This window comes from Anabrus simplex, chromosome 2 (assembly GCF_040414725.1).
Source record: "Anabrus simplex isolate iqAnaSimp1 chromosome 2, ASM4041472v1, whole genome shotgun sequence".
Taxonomy (NCBI): Eukaryota; Metazoa; Arthropoda; class Insecta; order Orthoptera; family Tettigoniidae; genus Anabrus; species Anabrus simplex.
The window spans coordinates 730,808,569-730,830,068 of NC_090266.1; the positions used below are offsets into that span (position 1 = coordinate 730,808,569).

The 21,500-nt window shown below is 42.6% G+C and overlaps 1 protein-coding gene across 8 annotated transcripts in view; it reads left to right on the plus strand.

Annotated features, from left to right (window-relative positions):
• Positions 1-21,500, plus strand: part of Ssdp (Sequence-specific single-stranded DNA-binding protein) — an 831,184-nt gene that overhangs the window by 593,683 nt on the left and 216,001 nt on the right. The gene's annotated exons all lie outside the window — the stretch shown is intronic.

Below are 21,500 nucleotides of genomic sequence, written 5' to 3' on the forward strand. Positions count from 1 at the left end.
GTACGGCACAATAGCGTCCTTTATGTAATTCAGTTGTAGATAGAGATGGGCTGCGAACGGAGTCGCGAAGAGTCGACTCCAAGGCGACGATCAGGCCGTCGCGCGAGTATACGTTGAAATTGTATGCCACCAACATGGGAAGACCACAGGTGTGGGGTCACCGATGTCGTTAAACCAATAGGACGTTGATCCTCGTCAAAAATGAACAGATGCAGTATGTGTTGGAAGATATTTGCCATTGACTCTTATTTAACAAGAGCCTCCGTGGCTCAGGCGGCAGCGTGCCGGCCTCTCACCGCTGGGTTCCGTGGTTCAAATCCCGGTCACTCTATGTGAGAATTAAGCTGGACAAAGCGGGGGCGGGACAGGTTTTTCTCCGGGTAATCCAGTTTTGCCTGTCATATTTCATTCCAGCAACACTCTCCAATATCATTTCATTGCATCTGTCATTCATTAATCATTGCCCCAGAGAAGTGCGACAGGCTTCGGCAGCCGGTACAATTCCTATCCTCGCCGCTAGATGGGGGCTTAATTTATTCCGTTCCTGACCCGGTCGAATGACTGGAAACAGGCTGTGGATTTTCGTTTTCTTATTTAACAAGAAAGACTCCTTAAATATAACAGTCTTTGTGTGTGTTGGCAGTCTGCACGTGAACGTGCGCATCATCGTTGGTCTAGTCCTATTGCTTAGGCTGCGTCCGCACCGGAGGTAGCTCGCTAGGTGCTTAGCGCCTGGATGACTAACCCAAACGAATGAACAGTGTAGAACACATGAGACCGTCCGCACTGGGTGCTCAGCTACCTAGCGACTTGCAAAGCAACTATCGTAGTGGACGAACGCGTCTGTTTTGCCTGGATAGTTAACCAGGCGGGTTACCGGCCATCATACACACTGTTTGGTGTATTAAATTGATTTTTGGAGCAAAAAAAGATGGATGAAGCAATAACAGCGGCTGTTTCCAAGAGAGAAACGCTCTGGAATCCATCTGATGAAATGCATAAAATCACAATTGCGTTAGAAAAACTATGGGAAGAGGTAACAGAGGAAGTACAGAAGTAAGGTAAGTAGGAGCATTGTAATTTATAATTGCATGTATTATTATTATTATTATTATTATTATTATTATTATTATTATTATTATTATTATTATTATTATTACAACATGATTTAGAAGTTGAGAATCACAGAGGGAAATTTTAATTCGCAATAATTTGTTAGGAATAATGCCCTCCGGTTTATTCACATTGTTGTTTCATAAAATGCTGTACCTACATCTTACGCTATCAGATAATGTTCTCAAGTGAAGCGTAGTACATTTGTCAACGTACTGATCTAGTTCCGTTAAAATAGTCCGCCAAACAGCTTTTGTTCGTACTGCAGAGATTACGAACCTATAATGTGGTCCTTGTGAATGGTTTACTATTGAATCAACGATTCAACTTTGCACATTCCAGTCGCCCTCTTTGGAGGTGGTGTGTCCATACTAGTTTCTATGGCTTTCAGTAAAATTCTCCATTTCGATGGCATTATACCAAAAGCACATCCAGCACTCCTTCGAGCTCCTGAAAGACGATAATTTAAACACTAATTTTCTGTTCAGCAAGTAGCTAAACAATAACCACCATCACCCACTAGTACAAATGGGATTTTGGTATTTGTGCCGAGAATTTCTCTTTCTGCGGGAATGTTAGGCTATTTGAGTCTAAAAATCGAAACAAGGAAGAATTTCTAAAATAGTCTGCGTCACAAAGTCAACCTTCACCACCTATGTCTACAGCATTGAGAACCAGCAATAAGAAACGTCCCATGATAACCGCCAATCCCCCCCCCCTCAAAGTGCCCAGCTCCTGAAGATTGAGAAAAAAGTTGAACTTTTAAGAAAGGAAAGCGAGAAAGAAGATAATGATGGCCGCCAATTCTTTGAGAGTCTTTTTTCCTATATGGCTCAAATCCCATCAATTCCTAAATTGACGTCAAGAAGCAGGATCCAAGATTCAATTTTGAGTGAACTCGAATCTTTACAAGACCTACAGCCTTCAGTCCAACTCCAGCCACCTGCAGCTAATTCTCGGCAAAATACAATCGAGCAGCCTCATCCGCCGTCTTCGGAACCTGGTTTCTACGACTCCACGGATTTATCACTACATACTCTGACTTCATATGTTCAGACGTAAAATTCATTACTGTAATCGGTTCTGGTGTTGTTATCATTTGTATTTTAATTTCCTATTTACATGAATGAATGTTATTAACAAATCCTTACCGATGTTATACAGAATTACTTACCTCGGTATAACAAAAAGAAAAACTTTCCTCAGGTGATATGCATGATCTATAATTAGTATCCTGCTTTTACACCCTTTCCTTTATTTTAGTAAGCAGAATATCGAACGTGTTTGTGTTCATTCTCAAATACTTACAGAATTTATCTTCATAATTCTGCAACTGTTTGTATAGAACGTTAAACTTGCCATTTAACGAGCGAGTTGGCCGTGCGGTTTGGGGTGCGCAGCTGTGAACTTGCATCCGGGAGATAGAGTTCGAACCCCACTGTCGGCAGCCCTGAAGATGGTTTTCCGTGGTTTCCCATTTTCAAACCAGACAAATGCTGGGGATGTACCTTGATTAAGGCTGCGGTCGATTCCTTCTCACTCCTAGGCCTTTCCTAACCCATCGTCGCCATAAGACCTATCTGCATCGGTGCGACGTAAAGCAAATTTCAAAAAAATACCCCTCCCCATTTATTACTCTGGAACGATTAACATCATGCACCCAACACGTTTGTCGAGATAATAAAGCATACTTTAAAGAAGTATTTTCAGACAGAATTTTTATCTTCTTAACGTTGAAACATTTTGTTGTACATTGTTTATCGAGGAAACACGGACTACTCTATGCGCCTAGAGTTAGTGTGGCCAATGCGTATCTAAGCCAGAGTCCTGCAGTCAGACCCACCGCGAAGCACTTCAAACCCACGGGCTCAGTCAGCCCAGCCCGTGCAGTGCCGTTCTCTTCTGGCGCTTTTTTTTATTATTACGGGGGGCCCCCGTAGCCCGCTCCCCCGCCGTGACCATCGACTCAATCTACATGGCCTCCGACACGACATGCTATTAATTTCTAAGTAGAAAAGAGATAGCTGGGTAGAGTGGGAAGTGATACAAGGAGTATCTGCCTGTTTCCATGTCAGACACGTTACCAGGCGAGATTGTGTTAGGTATATGGTGTTGAAGTATGGTATTGAAGGGTCAGGGAAAAACCACATAGGCAGAAAGAAGAAAGAGCCTACATGTAAAACCTGACATCTTTTGATAGCACATGCAAGGATGTGGGCTGGAAAAAGACCAGAGGTTGTGTTAGTTAGGAATATGTGTCATGCAATCATAACCATTTACCTAGCTTTTGTCAATTATTATGGGGGATCAGTCTTACTTGTCACTGCCTGGTGCGGCTCGGGTCCGCTGGCGTCTGGGCTTTGGGCCACAGGTTAGTGCCTTGGTCCAGCAGCCAGCAGTCCCTGGTGCCAAGTCTCCTTTTAAGGAGAAGGGGATTAGTGCCAAGCCTTACTTGTTGTAAGGGGCATCTTCTTTCCCGCCTGATGACGTCCCTTCTTTGCGGTGTTGGTGTCACACACTTGTCTCTGTAAATATATACACAAATATACACACAACCTATTATATATACATTATTACTTTTCTTCTGTAGAGTGCGGGCCGCTTTTCCGCTCTCGTGTCCTGTAGAACAAGTACAATTACAATTAATAGATTAATAGTTAGTGGTCGGCAGCGTACTGGCCCACAGCACTGGCATCATACAGCCCACCGCAGTCCACCGCACTGGGTGGGCTCAGTAGAATAACCTTGAGTTCTTCTCCACAATAACATGTGCGCCGTGCACAACGAAATGTTCACGTCACACCACTATTCGGATCGTTCATTCTACGAATTCCCGTACGCTAATAACATATTTTAAAGTAGGCTAATCGCATTTGGAAATTAAACGGTAGAGATTTCTCCTGCACTGTAATAATAATAATAATAATAATAATAATAATAATAATAATAATAATTGAAAACAAACAGAAACTTTATTATAAACTGATATTCGTTTGCAATTGACATCAAGCTGACTGAAAATGAACCTAAATAACACGAAGCATATTCATAGGACTTCATTCGCGTCTACCGCAAAATAAAATACAAACAGAAATGACGTGCAATATGCCAACAACAAAAACAAACCTGAACATGGCTTTTACTTAGTGTGTGTAGTTTATTGGTCATTGATAGTGGTGGTGGAATGGAATTACTGTGAATGAAAACAAGAGCATCAGCAATTGTCTCGTTGTAGAAGAGAATGAAGCCCGCTGAACTGAAATTTCTCTCTGAAGCTGAACTTGATGCTTGCATACATATTACTTTCTTAGCGATCTGGTGAAATTTTGAATAGTTTTGTCCATTTGTTCTCCAATAGGACGCTATATCTATCTCCTTCCATTCCACGAACGTCGGTCCACGAAGAAAACTTCATTACTTTGACAGATTGTGGCATAGTCGTGGAGTCTGATGACACGGAAACATTAGAATGCTCGTCATTCAAGCACACCTCGTTCATCGTAAGTTTATATCTAATCATAAAAAGACAAAATCAGTCCGACTCCTTTAATCTATACTAGTATAATAAGGAGAGAGCGCGAATTGTGTTAGTTTGTGTATATCTGGAGGGTAATCTCAGAAACTACTGGACCGATTCAAAAAATCCTTTTACTAATGTAAATAAACATTATCCCTGAGAGACAGGGGCTGTATTTTAGTTTCATAGCAATCCGAGGTGGGTGGCGACGGGGGAGATATAAAAATAATAGGCTAATATAGGCGAAATATCGAATTTGTCGTGCAATGACGAGACTAAGCTCATTTTAAGCCCCTTGACCCAAAGAACAAATCTCGGTAAGCCCTACGGGCCCGAAAACTCTGTTTTAAGACCCTGAAACAGACCGTTCTGGAGATATTGTCGCCACACTACCCCTGCTCTCGGAATCGGATAAGGAAATGAACTGCCGTAACCATGGCAACGCCAGCTCCAGGATTCTACAGCAGCGAGATTATGCGTGTATGTTTGGGCATAGCTGCCAACCAAAATTTGTACACACAATCCCTGAGCATATGTACATTATATCTCGAAAACGTAACATGTTACAGACGTGAAGTGGTATGTATAATCTCTTTTAAAAATAAAGAGACATGTATTATCTTGTTTTCGGAAAAGACACTAGGGGGGGGGGGTGTGGACTGAAATGTGGGCTGGCGTGAATTCTTAAGATGAGCATATCTACAGTATATCTCAAACACTTAACACGTTACAGATGTGAACATTGATATTTTTAATATTTAGAAATATAAAACAGGTATTATTTTGTTTTTTCAAAAACCACTTAACGTGGGGGGGGGGGGTGTAAAAGGGACTGAAAAGGGGGTTGAGTTAATTTTATTAGGGTACTGATATCTCAAAAACTGAAGTTGTTACAGACGTAAAAGTTGGTATTTAGAGTCTCCTTTAAGAAGAAAGAAATACGCATTCTTTTGGTTTTGGAAAATCCACTTAAAGGGGGATGAAATGACTGAAATATTAGTTGAATTATTTGCATGAGGATACATATATATAAAATACATAAAGATGTTGCAGACGTGAAAAGGGGTATTTGAAATCACCTTTAAAAATAAAAAACACTCATTTTGGTGGGTAAAATTAACTTCGGAGGGGTGGGGGGAGGCGTTGAAATAGGTGTTGAATTATTTTCATGAGGATACAAATATCTCAAGAACTGAAGATGTTACAGCCGTGATAATTGGTATTTGGCAACTCCTTTATCAATAAACACACATTTTTTCGGAAAAACCACTTAAGGGAGTGAAAAGAATTGAAAAAGCAGGTGAATTTTTAAAATAAGTACCGGTATATCTACATTGTATGTCAAAACTTTACATATTACAGACATGAAACTTGGTACTTGGAATGTCCTTTAAAAATTAAGAAACATGTCACTCTTTTTTGTTTCCGGAAAATCCATGTAGGTGGGGGTGGAGGAAGGGCCGATAAAGGGGTTGAATTCTATTTATGCGGATACTTATATCTCAAAACCTGAAGATGTTACAGATGTGGAAATATGTATTTTTAATCTTTAAAAATAAAGAAACATTTTTTTCCTTTTTTATTTGAGAGAAGACGTTCTCACGTGTACAGTTCTATGTCGCATGGTCATCTCAGCCCCAAAAGGCAATACCACACTCTTGGTTTACAAAGAGTTTCTGGGGGTAAATGAAACTCAGCTTTTCAGTGAGGTTTTATACTTCAGGGATTTTCAGATAATGTCTTAGTACAGTACCGAGGAACGATTACTTCTATCAAAATTACGAAATCCAATTACAATTTAGATTTCAGTACCGTACTAATTCCACAGATGCATGTGTTCCCCTACGTTTGTCATTCAAATGCTGTGGTCACTTCAAGATCGCCGCATTATTTGTTACGCTATGAATAACAGATTTTGATCTGCTGACATTCAGTTTGCAATAGGTGCAGGTGGATAGAATACTGTAGATTGAATATTGGCATATATTATACCGTTGCAAATGCATTTACAATATTATTAATAGTAAAAAATGTTTACGTAATAATTATATTCCATTGCATGTAAAATGTGTTATATACGATGCTCTTACATTAATTATACGCGTGGCTCATTTATTACGGAAGAGTACGTCCGGCCCCATGGCTAAATGGTTAGCGTGCTGACCTTCGGTCACAGGGGTCCCGGGTTCGATTCCCGGCAGGGTCTGGAATGTTAAGCTTAATTGGTTAATTTCGCTGGCACTGGAGCTGGATGTATGTGTCGTCTTCATCATCATTTCATCCTCATCACAACGCGCAGGTCGCCTACGGGAGTCAGATCAAAAGAACTGCATCTGGTGAGCCGAACTTGTCCTCGGACACTCCCGGCACTGAAAGCCATTCGCCATTTCAATTTTTACTGAAGAGTACGAACTGATTGGAACTGGTTATATGCTGTACCGGGCTGAGTAGTTCAGACGGTAGAGCGCTGTACTTCTGAGCTCAAGCTTGCGGTTTCAGTTCCGACTTTGCTCAGTGGTACTTGAAGGTGGTCACATACGAGAGTCTTATGTCGGCAGGTGTACCGGCACATGAAAGAACTCCTGTGGGACAAAATGCCGGCACCTTAACGTCGCAGAAAACCACAGAAGTGGCTATGGGAGTACAATAATAATACAAATCTTTCTATCAATTTACCCTCCAGGGTTGGGATCCCACCTATACCGCCTCAAGGGTATTGTCCTGGAGCGTGAGACTTTGGGTCGGGGATACTTTTTTGTTTTGTTTTACGTCGCATCGACACAGATAGGTCTTATGGCGACGATGAGATAGGGAAGGCTTGGGAATGGGAAGAAAGCGGCCGTGGCTTCAGTTAGGTACCATCCCGGCATTTGCCTGGAGGAGAAGTGGGAAACCAAGGAAATCCATCTTCAGGGCTTCCGAGAGTGGGATTCGAACCCACTATCTCCCGGATGAAAGTGGGTTCGAACCCCACTGTCGGCAGCCCTGAAAATGGTTCTACTTCGTTTTCCATTTTTACGCCTAGAAATTGCTCCCCTTAGTCGTTCCTATCACGTCGTCGCCATAAGACGGCATGACGTAAAGCAAATTGTTACAAAAGTAATCGACAAATGAAACACGAACGATAAATGAGAATGTAAATATTTCATATATTCGCCTTCGCCATTCATATAAAGCGGTATTTACTATGTCGCTAGCACATCGGTTGCGCACCACGGATGGAACGGCAAGCGAGCACACATTCAGTACTGTTCCTCCGTTCTCCGCTAGCCCTCCGCTCGCCCGCCGAAGCACCGATTGGTTTCTAAGCGACAGTTTACTACAAGTAAATACCGGGGGGAGCGCTGCACTCGCACTACCGATTGCAATCATAGGAGCAACTGCTCCGTTTCCCAACTCTACGTCCAATGACGAACTGATGCATTCTCAGATGAAACCGTGGAACATGACATAGCTAAGACGAAGACAGACTGGCTAGAGCTGAGAACGGTAGGAGCGGAGCGGAGCAGAGCAATTGTTTTCGCTCTTCCTCTGGAGACCTCCGATAGTCCTCCGATTGAATTCAAAATTCAAATGCTTTAATGTGGGCAAAGTAGTAACGGTGATCTTGGGTGGAATTACAATTTAGGTTTCAGTACTAAGTCCACAGATCCATGTGTTTTTCTACGTTTGTCATTCAAATGCAGTGCCTCATTATTTGTTCGCTATGAATAACAGATTTTGATCTGTTGAAATTCAATTTGCGTCCGCCTCTCCGGTGTAGTGGTTAGTGTGATTAGCTGCCACCCCCGGAGGCCCGGGTTCGATTCCCGGCTCTGCCACGAAATTTGAAAAGTGGTACGAGAGCTGGAACGGGGTCCACTCAGCCTCGGGAGGTCAACTGAGTAGAGGTGGGTTCGATTCCCACCTCAGCCATCCTGGGCGTGGTTTTCCGTGGTTTCCGAGTTCTCCTCCAGGCAAATGCCGGGATGGTACCTAACTTAAGGCCACGGCCGCTTCCTTCCCTCTTTCTTGTCTATCCCTTCCAATCCTCCCATCTCCTCGCAAGGCCCCTGTTCAGCATAGCAGGTGAGGCCACCTGGCGAGGTACTGGTCATCCACCCCAGTTGTATCCCCCGACCCAGAGTCTGAAGCTCCAGGAAACTGCCCTTGAGGCGGTAGAGGTGGGATCCCTCGCTGAGTCCGAGGGAAAAACCTACTCTGGAGGGTAAACGGATAGAAGAAGAAGAAGAAGAAGAAGAAGAAGATAATTTACCGGGCGAGTTGGCCGTGCGCGTAGAGGCGCGCGGCTGTGAGCTTGCATCCGGGAGATAGTAGGTTCGAATCCCGCTGTCGGCAGCCCTGAAGATGGTTTTCCGTGGTTTCCCATTTTCACACCAGGCGAATGCTGGGGCTGCACCTTAATTCAGGCCACGGCTGCTTCCTTCCAACTCCTAGGCCTTTCCTATTCCATCGTCGCCATAAGATCTATCTGTGTCGGTGCGACGTAAAACCGCTAGCAAAATTCCGTTTGCAATAGGAGCAGGTGTGTAGAATAATGTAGATTGAATATTGCCATATATTATGCCCTTGCAAATGCATTTACAATAAGTTATTTTAATAGTTAAGACGTTTAAGTAATAATTATATTCCATTGCATGTGAACAGGTGCTATATACGATGCTCTTACATAAATTATACTCGTAGCTCATTCATTACTGAAGAGAAAGAACTGATTGGAATTGTTTATATGTTGTACCGGGCTGAGTAGTTCAGACGGTAGAGCGCTAGCTGGTGGTTGGGACGGAGCGGTGCGGAGCGAAGCAGTTGTTGTGACGTAATCACCCGGTTGTACCGAGTAAACTACCCAGTGAATGTACTGTAGCGGCACGTTTAAACAAGTTACTTTTATGACAACGTAAAGGTATTTCACTCGTCTATTCAATACCCTTTTCTCACAACATAACTGTTTCGCTTAATACAGCAGTGTTGTTTTCTGCTGCTGAAGCCGACCTGCTGATTTCATCCTTGTGATGTCTCTTGATATGATCCCACAAATTTGATGCACTACCAACCCGTCGCGTAAATGCGGCCGCAAAATTTGCATTTTGCTTATGTTTATCATCAGTCATTTCAAAAAATGCCATGCATCAGACGGTCTTCGTGGCATTTGTGAAACAAATTTCTGTACACATTTTTAAAATTCCTTTATATATTCTAAAACATGAATACCATCTAAAATGGGATTAAATATCAAACTAATACCACAATTATTTTCTAATATACTTCGCATTATCTACAAAACACAACAAGCAGAGGAAATATAGACGCAAATTTAATAAGTACAGACTGAATACAGGTACAATACACTTACAAGGGGTGGTCACGACGTTCGGATCACGGTCTACCTTCAAACTTTGTACACATTTAGTAGTCCATTAGGACAACATAATGTGCAAGTAGTAAGGCGTACTACTGGGGCGTTCTCGAGAAAATCGCAAGATAAATTTTCGCGTCGAATATGTACCGGTGCGTTGGGATCACGAACACGAAACGGCGGTGGTCGAGTGGTTAGCGTTCAAGCTCCATAATCACTGGTTCGAGTCCCGCTTCATTTCTTAACACTGGTCATTTTCTTTAATATGCTATTTGTTCGGGGCGTCGACCCATGTGGATCTTTTGCCCCTACTGGCACCATATTGTATGAACCTGCGTGTAATTGGAATGGCATAGTGTGGAATGTTGTGTGTGAGGAAAGGGAGATTAAGGACGTCACAAACACCCAGTCCGCAGGCCAGGAATTTAAATAATTACAATTTTTTTAAAAAAATCACCAGGCTGGGAATAGAACCCGGGGTCGCCGGGTGATGAGCGGATGCGTTGCCCCCTACACCGCGAGGCCGGACAACAGTTCTTATAGTCTATCATTTATATAACACTTCAAAGGTAATATAATGAAAAAGGTGTATTCTATTTTCATGGACTTTTATCGGATATATATTATTAAACACCTACGATAAATGAGAATGTATATATTCCATATATTCGCCTTCTTCGTACTTATAAAGTAGTATTAACTACGTCGCCACCACATCCGTTGCGTTCCACTACTGGAACTGCAAGTAAGCACACATTCAGTACTGTTCCTCCGTTCTCCGCTCGCCCACCGAAAACACCGATTGGTTTCCAAGCAACAGTTTACTACCGGAGAATACCGGAGGGAGCGCTGCACTCGCACTACCGATTGCAATCATAGGAGCAACTGCTCCATTCCCAGCTCTAGTACAGCCCAGAGAATGTCTGACATGAAAATAGAAAACGCCCCAGAGAATGTCTGGCATGAGAATGGAAAACTATGGAAAACAATCTTCAACGCAACGGACAGTGGGGCTCGAACCACTACATCCCGAATGCAAACTCACATTCAAATGACGGGCTATGCGCTCGGAGTCGACTTTTCGCGTGCGAATCGATCCTTCCTTTGGAGTCGAGGAAGTCGACTTTTGCGACTCGATGTTCATTCGCGACATCTCTAGTTGTAGAACAGTTGTAGAACCCATTTGTTGTAAGCTTCCTGTGGGGTGACGAAACGGAAGTCTGTACAAGGAAGACAGATGCCGTTGAAGTTATTACTTATGCTTCGTTTCGCGAGATAGTCCACTTTTCATTATACCTTATGCCTGCATGTCCCTTAATCCATAAGAACGGAATGACAATTCCTCGCCGGGCTGAGTGGCTTAGACGGTTGAGGCGCTGGCCTTCTGACTCCCACTTGGCAGGTTCAATCCTGGCTCAGTCCGATGGTATTCGAAGGTGCTCAAATTCGTCATCGTCGTGCCGGTAGATTTACTGGCACGTAAAAGAACTCCTGCGGGACAAAGTTGCGGCACCTCAGCGTCTCTAAAACCGTAAAAGTAGATAGTGGGACGTAAAAAGTGATTATTATTATTAGTATTATTATTTTCGCTATTTGTTTTACGTCGCACCGACACAGATAGGTGTTATGGCGACGATGGGATAGGAAAGGGCTAGGAATGGGAAGGAAGCGGCCGTGGCCTTAATTAAGGTACAGCCCCAGCATTTGCCTGGTGTGAAAATGGGAAACCACGGAAAACCATCTTCAGGGCTGCCGACAGTGGGGTTCGAACCCACTATCTCCCGAATACTTGATACTGGCCGCACTTAAGCGACTGCAGCTATCGAGCTCGGTATTATTATTATTATTATTATTATTATTATTATTATTATTATTATTATTATTATTAATCATAATTGGCAATTCCTATAAATCTTGCATTCCTCACTAGTTGTAATATTTCAAGTATGTATTGTTGTGACTGTATGTTCCATTCTGGGTGCTCTGAACGTTGCAGCACGCTGCGGCAATCTGTCAAAATAGGGGTCTTCAGAAATTGTTGCGAGAATCGTTGGCTGAACGGTCAGCGTACTGGCCTTCGGTTCAGAGGGTCCCGGGTTCGATTCCCGGCCGGGTCGGGGATTTTAATCGTCTCTGATTAATTCTTCTAGCCCGGGGACTGGGTGTTTGTGTTTGTCCCAACACTTTCCTCTTCATATTCCCACAACACACTACACTACCAACCACCACAGAAACACGCAATAGTGATTACATCCCTTCATATAGGGTTGGCGTCAGGAAGGGCATCCGGCCGTAAAACAGGGCCAAATACACATATGCGACACAGTTCGCACCCGCGACCCCACAGGTGTGGGATAAGCGGTAGAAAAGGAAGAAGAAGAAGAAGAAGAAGAAGAAGAAGAAAAAATTGTTGCGAGATTCCACGCAACGCTATTATTTCCGCTGCTTAGATTGACGCTGGGTAGGGTAAAGCGCGACACAGAATGGTTGTTAGCTGAAACAAAGCTGGTTTCGGTATTTCCATAACGTCAAGCGTGCAGTTGGAGAGGAAGGAAGGAAGGTACTGGAGATGGCAGGGTGCGATTTGTTATCACGTGTCATTAAACTAAGGGTCCGGCTCCATGGCTGAATGGTTAGCGTGCTAGCCTTTGGTCAGAGGGGTCCCGGGTTCGATTCACGGCAGGGTCGGGAATTTTAACCGTAATCGGTTAATTTCGCTGGCACGGGGGCTGGGTGTATGTGTCGTCTTCATCATCATTTCATCCTCATCACGGCGCGCAGGTCGCCTACGGGAGTCAGATCAAAAGACCTGCATCTCGCGAGCCGAACTTGTCCTCGGACACTCTCGGCACGTAAAGCCATAGGCCATTTATTTATTAAACTAAGGGAAGCATTTAGCGATCTCATATTCTTGACAGAAAACCTATGTTATTTTCTTATAACGATATGGAAATAAAAATGAATCAGTTTGATACAGTCGTAAATACGAGGCAAATAAGCTGCGGGGATCTCATTATGATCTTCGGGTCACGGAAGTAGATATTTCGACTAAATGAACTGCATTATATTTTTGATAACGTACCACCTCTGTATGACAACTTTGAGCTTTTTGAGACATTTGGATAAAATGTCTGTTTTCATAGGGCATCACATTTGTTATCTTGAAGAAATACTCAGTTATGTAAGGGTCTGGCTCTATGGCTGAAATGTTCGATTCTCGGCCGATTCGGCGTTTTTAAACGTGTACAGTTAATTCCTCTGTCTCGGGGAATGGATGCTTGTTTTTATCCCAGTACTCTCCTCCGCAAACACACACACACATACGCACGCGCACACACACACACACACACACACGCGCGCGCGCGCGCGCGCGTTGCATTACGAACCACCCCAGTAAAATGGAATAGTGAATCCATCTCTTCACATAGGGTTGGCTTCAAGAAGGCATCCGGCCGTAAAACAGGGTCAAGTCCACTAGTGATTGGGCATTCGATTCATTTTACTGAATCGACTCATTTGATTCCGTTCACGTTACTGAATCGATACAGTGATCCGATTCACGGCTCATTGGTCACCGCTCCTACTGCATCTGTGTAGTATGTGCTGGTAAGACAGCAGCAACAGCATTCAGTGCTCGCAGCTGCCATCTGGTCTTCATACTATGAACTCCTTTCTTAGAAAAAATGCTAATTACTCTAATACATCCAAGGTTTCCGGCGACGGAGGGTGGGAAAGGTTAGGATTAGGAAGGTAGCAGCCATGGCCTGAATTAAGGTACAGTCCCAGCGTTTCCTGGTGTGAAAATGGGGAAACTACGGAAAACCATCTTAACGGCTGCCGACGGTGGGATTCGAACCCACCATCCCCCGAATGCAAGCGCATAGCCACGCGATATTAACCGCACGACAACTCGCTCAGTCATTTTTGAAAATATGTATTTTTCTATCAGCTGAGGATTTTTTTAAATCGTCATATTTTGTATAGACTACCCGAGATGTACAGTAGCCCGCTGGTTTTCTGATTCAACATACTGTTGGTTAAGTTATTGCGTCTGTCCACATATGATTGAAGTCTTGTGCAACGATGTGACATATGAACTGAGAGAATACTGAGCCGTTCTTCCCAATATAAAACAGGTACTTTTGAGTGGTCATGAGCATGACTCATAGTCGAGTTTAATTGTCAAAAGTCAAGTAAGTTATAATACTAAGATTCATTAAACTAATAAATAGTATAACCTAATAGCCTACCTACTTACTAGCTACTTCAGAATTATGTTGTGACTACCCTTTTAACACTGCAAATAAATCCATCTATTATTTAAACCTCCCTGTAAGAAGAGGACAGTAAATGCAAATGGGTATTATTTTCAAATGAGCTGAGCTCGAGAGTCCATTATAGCATACGATTCTTTCAGTGTAGCATGGCTCACTGTACGTCTTTCTGCAGTGAGCCGATAAGGAGCCGTGCGTATCTTGTGTCTCACTGAGCCGGCTCGTTCACGATTCTTTCGGTGTGCCATGGCTCACTGTATGTCTCGCTGCAGCGGAAGCTCGGCTCTCCGCGTGTCCAGTGAGCCGATAAGGAGCCGTGTGTATCATGTGTCTCACTGAGCCGCGCTCGTTCACGATTCTTTCGATGTGCCATGATTCACTGTCTCGCTGCAGCGGAAGCTCGGCTCCCCATCAACGTCCAGTGAGTGCGCCACTCAGCACTGTCCGCTGGGAGTAAGCTGAATCGTGTGCCGTGAGCTCGCCGTTCCTGTGAATCGATTCAGTCGGACACTTGAATGAATCAATACACTGCTTCGAATCATGCATTCAGTAGCCAACACTAAAGTCCACATGTACGACATAGTTCGCACCCGCGACCCCACCAGTGTGTGGGGAAAAGGGGACATAGTTATGTAAAATCATACACAGGTCTTTCTTACAAGATCGCTAATCACAGTAGCAGTGGTCAGAGTCATATCCATGCAAAATGGTACATTCTACCTCACGGGACATTGGTAATGCAAGGAAAGGTAACATCGGTAGAATATATTACGATGAAAAACACACATACAGTAATTCATTGCTTCGAGTACGTTGTTACATTTCACATCTATAGTGTCACAAACCCTCTTGTATAAAATAATTGTGGTAAGTAAAACACATTTGTTCTACTGACCTAACAATGCTATTAGTCTTTAAAGTGCAAATGTGAGTGAAGTAATTGAAGCAAAGTGTAAGAAAACAATATCTCTCTAAAGCCACATTTTTACATTCAACATCCATTTCGCATTCAAGCAGTCCAATATCAAAAGCCACACCAATTACATTTTCGAACGATGATATGAGTATGTCAGTGTCGTAATTTGCCTTTTGCCAGGCATATTGCATATGCAGATCTCACTAAAGCCACATTTTTACATTCAAAATCGCTTTCGCATTTAAGCAGACAGATATTATAAGCCACACTAATTATATTTTCAAACGATGATATGGGTATGTCACTGTTGTAACTTGCCTTTTGCCAAGCAAATTGCATATGCAGATCTCACTAAAGCCACATTTTTACATTGAACATCGCTTTCGGATTCAACTAGTCCGATATCAAAAACCACACTAATTACATTTTCAAACGATGATAGTGGTATTTCAGTGTCATAACTTGCCATTTGCCAAGCATATTGCAACATAGGCTCTTACTTTGATGCAGAAAATTGATTGTATATCACAGAGTGAATTCTAATGATGAAATGCCGAACAAGTAACTTTACTTGCGTTTTTTCACACTCTAGTCGTACGAAATCAGCGATCTTTCTCGTATGAAGATTATATTGCCAAAAGAAGTACACATCAAGAGGCTGACAATACTTTTTTTCGATGGTAATGTCTTATGAATAAAGTCTTTGTTTGGAAAACTTTCGTCTATAAGGGTACAAATCTACAGTATGTGGCTCTGTTATTCGTACAGGCTTCAATTTTTTTTATTAAGTCTCATATATTCACATTAATGATTGAAAAACTGAAATAAAACGTACATTACGGATAAAAACATGATTTGTTAATGATAATTCGTTAGTCAAAACCACACTTATCTACATACAGGCAGGAAGATTTTATATGAATGTGTCGGCATCGACAAACGGGGTACCAGTTGTATTCGAACACATGGACAGGATGATGCGCGCCGTGTATTTGCGATGCACGGAAAAGTCTCAGTGACGGCATACAACTTGTCAAGTGTGTTAGTCTCCTTCCTAGTGTATCTGTGGTGGACATGGGTAGGAGTGCAGAGTTAAGTACGGAGCTTAACAACACTATACATCAACTGCCACTTCAGGGATTTTCATTACGAAAAATTGCACAGCTGGTCAATCGAACACATTCTACGATGCAATATGTGGTTGATAAACTTAAATAGAAAGGCACTATTAAGAACACTCCCAGGAAACCCAGGAGAAGGTGTTTAACTGAAAGGAAAGAACATTTTTGATCGACTGCTAAAGTCAGATTCCAAATTAAGAGCACCAGTATTGATGCAACTCACGGAGGAGCGACCTGGAAAGAAGATAAAGTACTCCACCATCCGTCGGATCCTGCATCGCCATGGGTGCTATGGAAAAATCCCTCGAAAAAGGCCATACGCAAGTAGAAAAACAGACGGCTTGGACTGACGTTCGCTAAGGAGCCTATAAAAAAGGAGAACGAATTCTGGAATGACATTATCTGGTCTGATGAGACAAAAATAAACCTTTTGGGGTCAGATGGCATCCGCAGAATATGGAGAAAAATTGGTGCGGACAATGATTTGGCAAATACACTCCAACTGTAAAATATGGTGGTGGGTCTGTAATGCTTCGGCGCTGTATGTCAGCCAGAGGTGTGGGTAACATATATTTCATTGGCGAAATAATGAACAAGGAGGGCTATAATGCAATTCTGAGGGCATACGTGAAGCAGAGTGCCGAAAAAATGGAAATGTCACCTGTTTATATGTTCCAGAATGATAATGACCCAAAACACTTTGCTGACATTAATAAGGCATGGTTGATCTGGAACATTCCTAAGCAGTTTAGAACACCTCCCCAGTCTCCGGATTTAAATCCCATCGAAGATCTTTGGGCTACGTTAAAGGGGAATATTCGTAGGCAACGTGCGCGTGCGAAGGATGAACTTAAAAGTGTGAGTCTTCAAGAATGGCAGAAAATCAGCTCTGACGTATGCAAGAAATTAGTGTATTCTATGCGGTGACGATGTCAGGCAGTTATAGAGGCTGGAGGACATTCCACTAGATACTAGCATGTTCCAGGAACCCTTTTTTGGGGGAGGGGGTTATTTCAAGTGTTCAATTTGCTTGTACGAATAGAAAGATACAAGATTGTGGGCGCGCTTTTCTTTATTAGAAGCTGTATGTTTTGTTGACATGGTTGCAAACAGATATAGTAGGTGTGTGTTTTCTCAAGGCTTTGTTGAATATGTGTTCAGTAAATAAAATCCTTTTCAGTTCATTATTTTCTGGCAGTGCGTGGAGATACTAAAGCAAACAGCCCGTACGAATAGAATAGGTGCATACTGTATGTAATTGGCCAGGAATCCCACAGCAATAGGCTCTTTTCACGTATAGATTCACCAAGAACTTACGTTAGTAATGGCTTCATTTGTTCTTTTCGTCATTTTTCCAATTTTGTATGCCTCCACATGAAAGTTCCTTTGAAACATTTGTACCGAAAGTACCTTGTGTCTTTTGAAAACAGATGCACAGCTTGTTAGCTAATCTACCACTCATTGATAAAGCCATGTCAATAAATATACCTCTGTGTAGAGCTGTGTAGGCGTACCGACCGCAAAACACAAGGTGTAGTTTTCTCTCCTCTGTAATATTGTATTGAGATTGACGACATTTCAAAATGAAATTGACTTTCGTCACTATTCTAAACATGTCCTTTATCCACAACCCCCTCTGTTATAAATCTGTTCCCTTCCATGTTCTGTGTCCTTAATTATGACGAATGTAGTGATATGCCTGAATGAAATGTCATATTCAGCCTTAAGATTGTCGATGAAAGTAATCGAAGTTATAAACTTGTCCAGGCTAACCATTTTAGACGCTTGTAGTGCTCACATTTGCAAATGCCAGTAGCGAACTGCAGACTCTTACGCCCTTGATCCATCAAATTGCGACATCATATGCTCCGTTAATGTTTGTAATTGTGACAACCTCTTCCGTTTACAGTGAGCTGCTTCTCGTCGTTTGCTAGTCACATAATTTAAAATTAACTTGCAATTGTGTTTACTTTCTTGCAATGTGCTTTACGTCGCACCGACAGAGATAGGTCTTATGGTGACGATGGAATAGGAAAGGGCTGATGTGAAAAATGGAAATCATGGAAAACCATCTTCAGAGCTGCCGATAGTGGGCAATGTAACTTCGAACACGTACACACCATCGGCGGGTTGTAGAGTTGCATTATTCTTTGTGACAGGTAGAACGACCATCGGAGTGCATTAGTGTTGTTCCTGCTTAGTGTTGTTACCAGGCCTGGTAGGATAGGTAAGGGGCGTGAACAGCGTCATATGTTGAGTGAATAGTAAGGTTCGGAAGTTCATGACCTAAAGAAGTACAAAATATGCAAGCAAGTATGCCCAAGAAACTAGCTAAATATGCCCGAAAAAAGGCAAATAATATGGATTTGGAATTTAGTGATAGGTGGCAAATATCAGAGTATTACTTACCGGTACTTTAAACATGTTAGGTACCAAAATTGATTAGTGATAATACAGCAGGCAGATTAAATCATGCAGACTGACAGAACTACAGTACGTTAAAACATTCGATATGCATTCACATTAAATAGCTTTACTGCGGCTTTCCTTAACTTCAGACGCTTAACCAAAGAGAGTTGTTCCGTCAGAAGGCCTACTGAATATCTATTCACCGAGGTCATTCACATAATTTAAAAAAAAAATTACCTCTGCACTGCACTTCACTTTAGGTGTGATAGGATTCACTGTAATACTAGAAGTGCTCAATGTGTTGAAGGGGTAGAGGACTCTAACCCATCAGGGATAAACTGGGCGAACATGGAATTTCCTTGTTTGCTAATTGCTTCTCAGCTAAATATATATCTATTGAAGTGACATCTTCTTCAGTGAGACGTCCGCACAGCAGCTCTTTATCGGAATCAGGACTAGTAAACCTGCTACCTGTCTATTTCGGGGAAAAAAAGAAAAGTATGTCTACTACAGTGGTATTTGGAAATCCTGTTTTCGAAACTCGATGCAGATAACATGTACCTTGTTAAAAACGACGCCTCAATTTAAGCGAAAATGCTCAAAATATAACCAAATATGACCTTATATAATTAAAATCAGCAAAATATGACCGAAACAGTGAAAACGACTGAAATATGTATTATGATAATACTGTTATTGTTTTTACGTACCACTGACTACTTTTGGCGGTTTTCGGAGACGTTGAGGTGTCGGAATTTTGTCCCACAGGAGTTCTTTTACGTACCAGTAAATCTACCGACACGAGGCTCAAATATTTGAGCACCTTCAAATACCGCCGGACAAAGCCAGGATCGAACTAGCCAAGTTGGGGTCAGAAGGCCAGCACCTCAACCGTCTGAGCCACTCAGCCCGGCGAAATACTGTATGTATTTGTAGGCAACATAAAATTGCTTTAAATGGGGTCATGGACCCATCATTCACACTTATTTTTCAGATTTCTCGTAAAAATAAGCTCAGGAATGAAATATGATTTTTCTCAACATCCGAACCTCAGTGGTCAGTGTGAAGGACACGGAGATACCGTGTACTTGTGTGAAACAGCGTAATCAACACCCGACAGAGTTTGAAAGGTGCCTCATTGTGGGTCTCAATTTGGCTGGCTGGTCGAATAGTGCAATATCCAGATTTGTGTGGCGTTAGGATGTGACAGTGGCCCGATGCTGGACTTCATCGGAACGCATATTCGTCGTCAAGATTCCGGTCGACCACGTCTGACCGCCACAAGGGAGAATCGCCGTATGGTGCATCAGGTACATCGTAGCCCCTTCACATCTGCGTGTGCCATCCCAGAACAAGTAACAGACTCCCTGCAACATTCTGTGCCATTCCGCACCATTGTTCGAAGACTTGCAGCAGCAGGACTAGGGAATTACCGTCCCATGCGTAGGCTGCCATTAAAACTACAACACAAATGGCTTCGATTAGAGTGGTGCCGCGACCGGGAAGCGCGGACTGCCGATGAATGGTGTCTTATTGTGTTCAGCGATGAATCCCGGATGATCATCCTCTGCGAGTATGTGGCGGCGACCTGGGGAGAAGTCCCATTCTTCCAATGTTTTGGAGAGGCAAAGCGGTATTACTCTTGGCTTCAGGGTACGGCTACACTTGCATGTTTTCCCGTAGCGTGACTTTTACAAATCTAGAAAAGAGCTGACCCGCTCTCAGTTTTCCAAGCTTATTCAAGGCAATATCAGAACCTTACAATTACTTGCCATCAAGGCCGAACTTACAGAAATGAAACAGGGGTATCTTGTACCCACCCTACTGGGCCTTAGCAGAAAAAGAACAGGTTAAGTAAATGGCCCGAAACACTAAATTGAATGGAGGCGAGTACTTGCACTCCTAGGTATGCATTCTAAAACCTAAAAGGCACTAGGCCGATGAAACAGGGGCTATTCCCAGACTGTGGAGGTGACTCGTATAAGAATAATTTAAGACATTACGCAGAGGAAGAAAACCAGTTGCAAAATGTAGTCACCTCAAACCAATATGAAGGGGAGCTCGAGAGGGTAAATCACTCTCTGTCCCCGAGTTACAATTGCAAATTTTAGAAAATTTTCACATTAGCCGGCAGAAACTTACATTTTAGAGAAGTAGGTTACATATTAAAATTTCGGACCTATCCCTCGGGTTAAACTGCGGAGCGAGCAAGAAAAAAGATGTTAAACGGCCATTACCTTGCTGAAGGACTGCTGCCTGATGAGAGGCACCTCCCGCCTCCTGCTTCACATACACACGCTTAGTTAGATGTTGATCAAGTGGCCAAGAGCCGTGAAAATCCGCAGTTTATAAACCCTCGGGGAAAGTTCGAGACCTTTCATGAATAATCAAGCCACACCCTCTTACTTTTATTGGCTAGCGTAAAGTTACACACCAGATCGAAGAGGAACCCTGTGATAGGCCGAAAATTAATTACAGAAATTAGGGATTGGCTGAATTCAAAACTGGCGGAAAGAAACGATCAATATTGCCAACCCAAAAATGAATGAACATAATTTAGTAAAGAACAAACTTATGAATACAAAATTTCTTCAAATAAAGTTCCTTCACTTCATACCAGGGTGCATGATCATAGTTTTTGTAGTGACATCTGTTGCAGAAAATCCAAACTTCCTGATAAATGGTAAACAAAACACGTAGAATTTCATACAGTACTGGAAACTTCACAATCACAAAATTACGGTGGTGACATCTTCTGAGTAAAAGTTTGAGTAGGTCTAGTTTCAAGTCCAGT